At 41.3% G+C, this 7,179-nt stretch overlaps 1 protein-coding gene across 1 annotated transcript in view; it reads left to right on the forward strand.

Moving 5' to 3' along the window:
* The window catches only part of DTD1 (D-aminoacyl-tRNA deacylase 1), a 171,549-nt gene extending 164,656 nt beyond the window's left edge, over positions 1-6,893 (forward strand). Inside the window, exon 6 of the mRNA XM_004061864.5 lies at positions 6,356-6,893. The gene's annotated coding sequence lies outside the window, so the exon portion shown is untranslated. The remainder of the gene's footprint in view (positions 1-6,355) is intronic.
* Positions 6,894-7,179: the final 286 nt, after the last annotated feature.

Genomic DNA, 7,179 nt, shown 5'->3' on the forward strand with positions numbered 1-7,179 from the left:
ATTGTGAATGGGAGTTCACTCATGATTTGGCTCTCTGTTTGTCTGTTGTTGGTGTATAAGAATGCTTGTGAGTTTTGTACATTGATTTTGTATCCTGAGACTTTGCTGAAGTTGCTTATCAGCTTAAGGAGATTTTGGGCTGACATGATGGGGTTTTCTAGATATACAATTCATGTCATCTGCAAACAGGGACAATTTGACTTCCTCTTTTCCTAATTGAATACCCTTTATTTCCTTCTCTTGCCTGATTGCCCTGGCCAGAACTTTCAACACTATGTTGAATAGGAGTGATGAGAGAGGGCATCCCTGTCTTGTGTGAGTTTTCAAAGGGAGTGCTTCCAGTTTTTGCCCATTCAGTATGATATTAGCTGTGGGTTTGTCATAGATAGCTCTTATTATTTTGAGATATGTCCCATCAATACCTAATTTATTGAGCGTTTTTAGCATGAAGGGCTGTTGAATTTTGTCAAAGGCCTTTTCTGCATCTATTGAGATAATCATGTGGTTTTTGTCATTGGTTCTGTTTATATGCTGGATTATGTTTACTGATTTGCGTTTGTTGAACCAGCCTTGCATCCCAGGGATGAAGCCCACTTGATCGTGGTGGATAAGTTTTTGATGTGCTGCTGGATTTGGTTTGCCAGTATTTTATTGAGGATTTTTGCATCGATGTTCATCAGGGATATTGGTCTAAAATTCTCTTTTTTGGTTGTGTCTCTGCCAGACTTTGGTATCAGGATGATGCTGGCCTCATAAAATGAGTTAGGGAGGATTCCCTCTTTTTCTATTGATTGGAATAGTTTCAGAAGGAATGGTACCAGCTCCTCCTTGTACCTCTGGTCGGATTCAGCTGTGAATCCATCTGGTCCTGGACTTTTTTTGGTTGGTGAGCTATTAATTATTGCCTCAATTTCAGAGCCTGTTATTGGTCTATTCAGAGATTCAACTTCCTCCTGGTTTAGTCTTGGGAGGGTGTATGTGTCGAGGAATTTATCCATTTCTTCTAGATTTTCTAGTTTATTTGCGTAGAGGTGTTTATAGTATTCTCTGATGGTAGTTTGTATTTCTGTGGGATTGGTGGTGATATCCCCTTTATCATTTTTTATTGCATCTATTTGATTCTTCTCTTTTTTCTTCTTTATTAGTCTTGCTAGCGGTCTATCAATTTTGTTGATCTTTTCAAAAAACCAGCTCCTGGATTCATTGATTTTTTGAAGGGTTTTTTGTGTCTCTATTTCCTTCAGTTCTGCTCTGATCTTAGTTATTTCTTGCCTTCTGCTAGCTTTTGAATGTGTTTGCTCTTGCTTTTCTAGTTCTTTTAATTGTGATGTTAGGGTGTCAATTTTGGATCTTTCCTGCTTTCTCTTGTGGGCATTTAGTGGTATAAATTTCCCTCTACACACTGCTTTGAATGTGTCCCAGAGATTCTGGTATGTTGTGTCTTTGTTCTCTCATTGGTTTCGAAGAACATCTTTACTTCTGCCTTCATTTCCTTGTGTACCCAGCAGTCATTCAGGAGCAGGTTGTTCAGTTTCCATGTAGTTGAGTGGTTTTGAGTGAGTTTCTGAATCCTGAGTTCTAGTTTGATTGCACTGTGGTCTGAGAGACAGTTTGTTGTAATTTCTGTTCTTTTACATTTGCTGAGGAGTGCTTTACTTCCAACTATGTGGTCAATTTTGGAATAGGTGTGGTGTGGTGCTGAAAAGAACGTATATCCTGTTGATTTGGGGTGGAGAGTTCTGTAGATGTCTATTAGGTCCACTTGGTGCAGAGCTGAGTTCAATTCCTGGATATCCTTGTTGACTTTCTGTCTCGTTGATCTGTCTAACGTTGACAGTGGGGTGTTAAAGTCTCTCATTATTATTGTGTGGCTTTATGAATCTGGGTGCTTCTGTATTGGGTGCATATATATTTAGGATAGTTAGCTCTTCTTGTTGAAATGATCTCTTTACCATTATGTAATGGCCTTCTTTGTCTCTTTTGATCTTTGTTGGTTTAAAGTGTGTTTTATCAGAGACTAGGATTGCAACCCCTGCCTTTTTTTTGTTTTTTCATTTGCTTGGTAGATCTTCCTCCATCCTTTTATTTTGAGCATGTGTGTGTCTCTGCACGTGAGATGGGTTTCCTGAATACAGCACACTGATGGGTCTTGACTCTTTATCCAATTTGCCAGTCTGTGTCTTTGAATTGGAGCATTTAGCCCATTCACATTTAAGGTTAATATTGTTATGTGTGAATTTGATCCTGTCATTATGATGTTAGCTGGTTATTTTGCTCATTAGTTGATGCAGTTTCTTCCTAGTCTTGATGGACTTTACATTTTGGCATGATTTTGCAGTGGCTGGTACCGGTTATTCCTTTCCATGTTTAGCGCTTCCTTCAGGAGCTCTTGTAGGGCAGGCCTGGTGGTGACAAAATCTCTCAGCATTTGCTTGTCTGTAAAGTATTTTATTTCTCCTTCGCTTATGAAGCTTAGTTTGGCTGGATATGAAATTCTGAGTTGAAAATTCTTTTCTTTAAGAATGTTGAATATTGGCCCCCACTCTCTTCTGGCTTGTAGGGTTTCTGCCGAGAGATCCGCTGTTAGTCTGATGGGCTTCCCTTTGTGGGTAACCCGACCTTTCTCTCTGGCTGCCCTTAACATTTTTTCCTTCATTTCAACTTTAGTGAATCTGACAATTATGTGTCTTGGAGTTGCTCTTCTCGAGGAGTATCTTTGTGGCGTTCTCTGTATTTCCTGATTATCTTTGTGGCGTTCTCTGTATTTCCTGAAAGTGAATGTTGGCCTGCCTTGCTAGATTGGGGAAGTTCTCCTGGATAATATCCTGCAGCGTGTTTTCCAACTTGGTTCCATTCTCCCCGTCACTTTCAGGTACACCAATCAGATGTAGATTTGGTCTTTTCACATAGTCCCATATTTCTTGGAGGTTTTGTTCATTTCTTTTTATTCTTTTTTCTCTAAACTTCTCTTCTCTCTTCATTTCGTTCATTTGATCTTCCATCACTGATACCCTTTCTTCCAGTTGATCGAATTGGCTATTGAGGCTTATGCGTTCGTCACATAGTTCTCGTGTCATGGTTTTCAGCTCCATCAGGTCCTTTAAGGACTTCTCTGCATTGGTTATTCTAGTTAGCCGTTCGTCTAATCTTTTTTCAAGGTTTTTATCTTCTTTGCCATGGGTTCAAACTTCCTCCTTTAGCTCGGAGTAGTGTGATCATCTGAAGCCTTCTTCTCTCAACTCGTCAAAGTCATTCTCTGTCCAGCTTTGTTCCATTGCTGGTGAGGAGCTGCATTCTTTTGGAGGAGGAGAGGCGCTCTGATTTTTAGAATTTTAAGTTTTTCTACTCTGTGTTTTCCTCATCTTTATGGTTTTATCTACCTTTGGTCTTTGATGATGGTGACGTACAGATAGGGTTTTGGTGTGGATGTCCTTTCTGTTTGTTTGTTTTCCTTCTAACAGTCAGGACCCTCAGCTGCAGGTCTGTTGGAGTTTGCTGGAGGTCCACTCCAGACCCTGTTTGCCTGGCTATCAGCAGTGGAGGCTGCAGAACAGTGGATATTGGTGAACAGCAAATGTTGCTGCCTGATCGTTACTCTGGAAGTTTTGTCTCAGAGGAGTACCCGGCCGTGTGAGGTGTCAGTCTGCCCCTACTGTGCGGTGCCTCCCAGTTAGGCTACTCAGGGGTCAGGGACCCACTTGAGGAGGCAGTCTGTCCGTTCTCAGATCTCAAGCTGCATGCTGGGAGAACCACTACTCTCTTCAAAGCTGTCAGACAGGGACATTTAAGTCTGCAGAGGTTTCTGCTGCCTTTTGTTTGTCTGTGCCCTGCCCCCAGAGGTGGAATCTACAGAGGCAGGCAGGCCTCCTTGAGCTGCAATGAGCTCCACCCAGTTCAAGCTTCCCGGCCGCTTTGTTTGCCTACTCAAGCCTCGGCAATGGTGGGTGCCCCTCCCCCAGCCTTGCTGCCACCTTGCAATTTGATCTCAGACTGCTGTGCTAGCAATGAGCGAGGCTCTGTGGGCGTAGGACCCTCAGAGCCATGCGCGGGATATAATCTCCTGGTGTGCCGTTTGCTAAGACCATTGGAAAAGCGCATTATTAGGGTGGGAGTGACCCGATTTTCCAGGTGCTGTCTATCACCCCTTTCCTTGGCTAGGAAAGGGAATTCCCTGACCCCTTGTGCTTCTCGGGCAAGGCGATGCCTCGCCCTGCTCGGTGTGCTGCAGCTACTGTCCTGCATCCACTGTCCAGCAATCCCCAGTGAGATGAACCCTGTACCTGAGTTGGAAATGCAGAAATCATTCGTCTTCTGCGTGGCTCACACTGGGAGGTGTAGACTGGAGCTGTTCCTATTTGGCCATCTTGGCTCCACCTCTGATAATTATTATTAACATAATGCTTTGGAATAGTTTTTCTAAACAGGTAATTCTACATCTGTTTCTCTAACTTTACAAAGTTGGAGACATACTGTATATATATAGTGTCACCTGTTTTTTATCATTTAACAGAATATCTTTAACATTTCTCTAGGTCATTCTTTTACTGTGAGCTTTATAATTTCCATCTGCACATCAAATATTTGAAGACTAATTATCCCAATGCATTAAAAATATAGAATATTGTAGAATATTTAATTGAAGTAAATGTAAAAGAAAAATACATTCAGCCAGGATTCCAAAGCTCATCTTAAGTTCAAAAACAAAGATTTTAATCTGTGCCAAGAAGATGGAGTTTCTCAAAGGTCAATGTGGGGAACAATTACAGTATTTCAGTTATTGGTATTGAAGGTAGGGAAACAAGTATGAATAGTCCCCAGGTCCATAACTTGGGTTAACATCATCCACACAATATAAGAACAAATGGGTTGTTTCTAATAGCTAAAAACTGAAAGTAATATGGTCCCCAGGAATGATGTTGTCTGTTCTCCACCCACTGGTTGTCTTTTAGAAAGCTCTTAGGAAGGTGTGCAGGACTCTCACAGGTGGGTTTGGGTGTACGAGGGTAGGCCTTGGGGATATGGTGGCAGACAGAGCTGCAGAGCATGGGCTAGCTGTGGTTCCAGCTTGCCTTTCTCATGTGTGCACAGGGACTTTGCTATCCAGCTGGGCAGGGGAATGAGGGCTGCTAGTCTATGGAAGCATCTGCTTGTGATACAACCCTTTCTTAAGAAGGTGGCCTGCGCTGAATGTATCAGGAAGCACATCCATGGAGGTGGCACTGCCATGGCATATTGACTCGTATTGAAATCTTTTGCTTTTACTGAAGTCCATCCAATTAGAATCTAGATCTGAGGGAATAGAAACTCCTCTGTTAGGCTTTAGATTTAGTTTAACTTTTGGATGACAAATGCATGCATCATAGATCTCGGCAGTACTAGCTGGTTTTTGTTATAGCCTTGGAATTACAAAAGGAAACCCTGAGACACTTGGACTTCTGTACCAAACAGGCAGGCGTCCTTTGAGTAGTATTTAAAATGTCACAAGACTAAGCATTTAGTTTATTCCCTGTCCCTGCATTTCCTTAAGCTCCCATCCCTCTACCTCCCTCATTGTTAAAAGGATTTGGAAATCATGCTTTTATATCTCTTTTCTAGGAATTTGTTCATTTCATCTATGTTGTCTAATTTGTGAGTCGAAAGTTGCTTGTGATATATTCCTTTTATCTTTTTAATGTCTGTAATGTCTGTACTGATGTTGCCTCTTTGATTCCTGATATTGATAATTTGTGTCTTCTCTCTTTTCTGGGTAAGTCTGACCAGAGACTTATCTATTTTATTGATCTTTTTATTTTTTCTCTCTTGCCTTTTTCTGTTTGAAATATCATCAGTTTCTGCTCCTTATTATTCTCTTCCTTCTCTGCTTGTTTTGGATTTACTTTGCTTTTATTCTTCAATTTCTTAAGGTAGAAACCCAGATTATTGATTTGATAACCTTTTTCTTTTGTAATATAAGCATTTAATGCTGTGAATTTCCCTCTAAGCCCTGCCTTAGGTGAATATAACAAATTATGACATGTTGTGTTTTCATTTACTTCAAAATATTTTCTATTTTGCCTGGTGACTTCTCTTTGATGCAAAAGCCATTTAGAAGTGTGTTCAGATATTTGCCTTGGTGTCTTTTGCTCTAAGAATGGAGTTTTAATGAACTGGAGACTCTTTGAAGAGAAGGTATTTGGGTTTGTACATGGCAACATGGCAGGTTTTTCAGTGAAGTGATGCACTGATGCTGGTGTCACTGTATGAGCTTGAAAACATATCTTCAGCTGCTTAGTTACTCTTATATGCCTATGCTAATAGAATCTGAAGGCAAACATTGGAATCCTTCTTAATAACATGTCTTCTTTGGTCTTTTTAGTGTGTTATCATTGGGCAGAACTGGATCCTGAAAAATTCAAGATGCTAAGCACCTACACTACTTTAAGAATTTGGAACTGAAACATGAAGAGGAAGACAGAAATAAGAATTTGAGAACCTGAATAGCTCTGCAAAAAACACCAAAGGACCGTTTTATCATTTTCTGTTGTTGCTGTGGTGGAGTGATGCAGTGGGCACTGCCGGTGGGCCAGGGGGCAGGTGCGCATGTGGTAGAAGGTGTGCGCTCGTGCCTCCCCCACAGAAAGGCTTTGCTGGTTTCTACCACATCTTGGCTTGCTTTTGGAACAGGCTGGCCCAGCATCATTTGTCATCAGGTCCACTGTGGTGTATTCTGCGTGTCCATGGCGAGGGTTCTCCAATACACTCACACTGTCCATGTTCTTTTTATTGCCGGGGCCCGTGTTGAAGTGTCAAGAGAGCAATCATCAATGATAATGTATTGTGTGAGACCTTTGCATCTTGTAAATTTTCTCTTTTTTCTAAAAATAAATAATAATAAAATTCTAAATCTCAACAAACCACTTTATTATCAAACAAATTCTGCTCTGTTTCTGCATAACGATGATGTCCATAGAAATGCAATGCGTCTGACCTCTCTCTATGCGTATCTACACTTCTTTTCACATAAGCCTCTCGCAAGAGGGCTTTCTCTAACTGGCCCACACAGGCTCCTGAGTCCAGGTGGGAGCCTGTCTATCCAGTTTACAATTGATGACATGGTACTTGGAAGTGAGATGTCAGGAAAAGGGAGTGTGGGTCGGAAGAGAGTCCAGTTTCAGAATGGCCACACTGTTCTGAGACCAA

This window comes from Gorilla gorilla, chromosome 21, assembly GCF_029281585.2.
Source record: "Gorilla gorilla gorilla isolate KB3781 chromosome 21, NHGRI_mGorGor1-v2.1_pri, whole genome shotgun sequence".
In the NCBI taxonomy this organism is placed as follows: domain Eukaryota; kingdom Metazoa; phylum Chordata; class Mammalia; order Primates; family Hominidae; genus Gorilla; species Gorilla gorilla.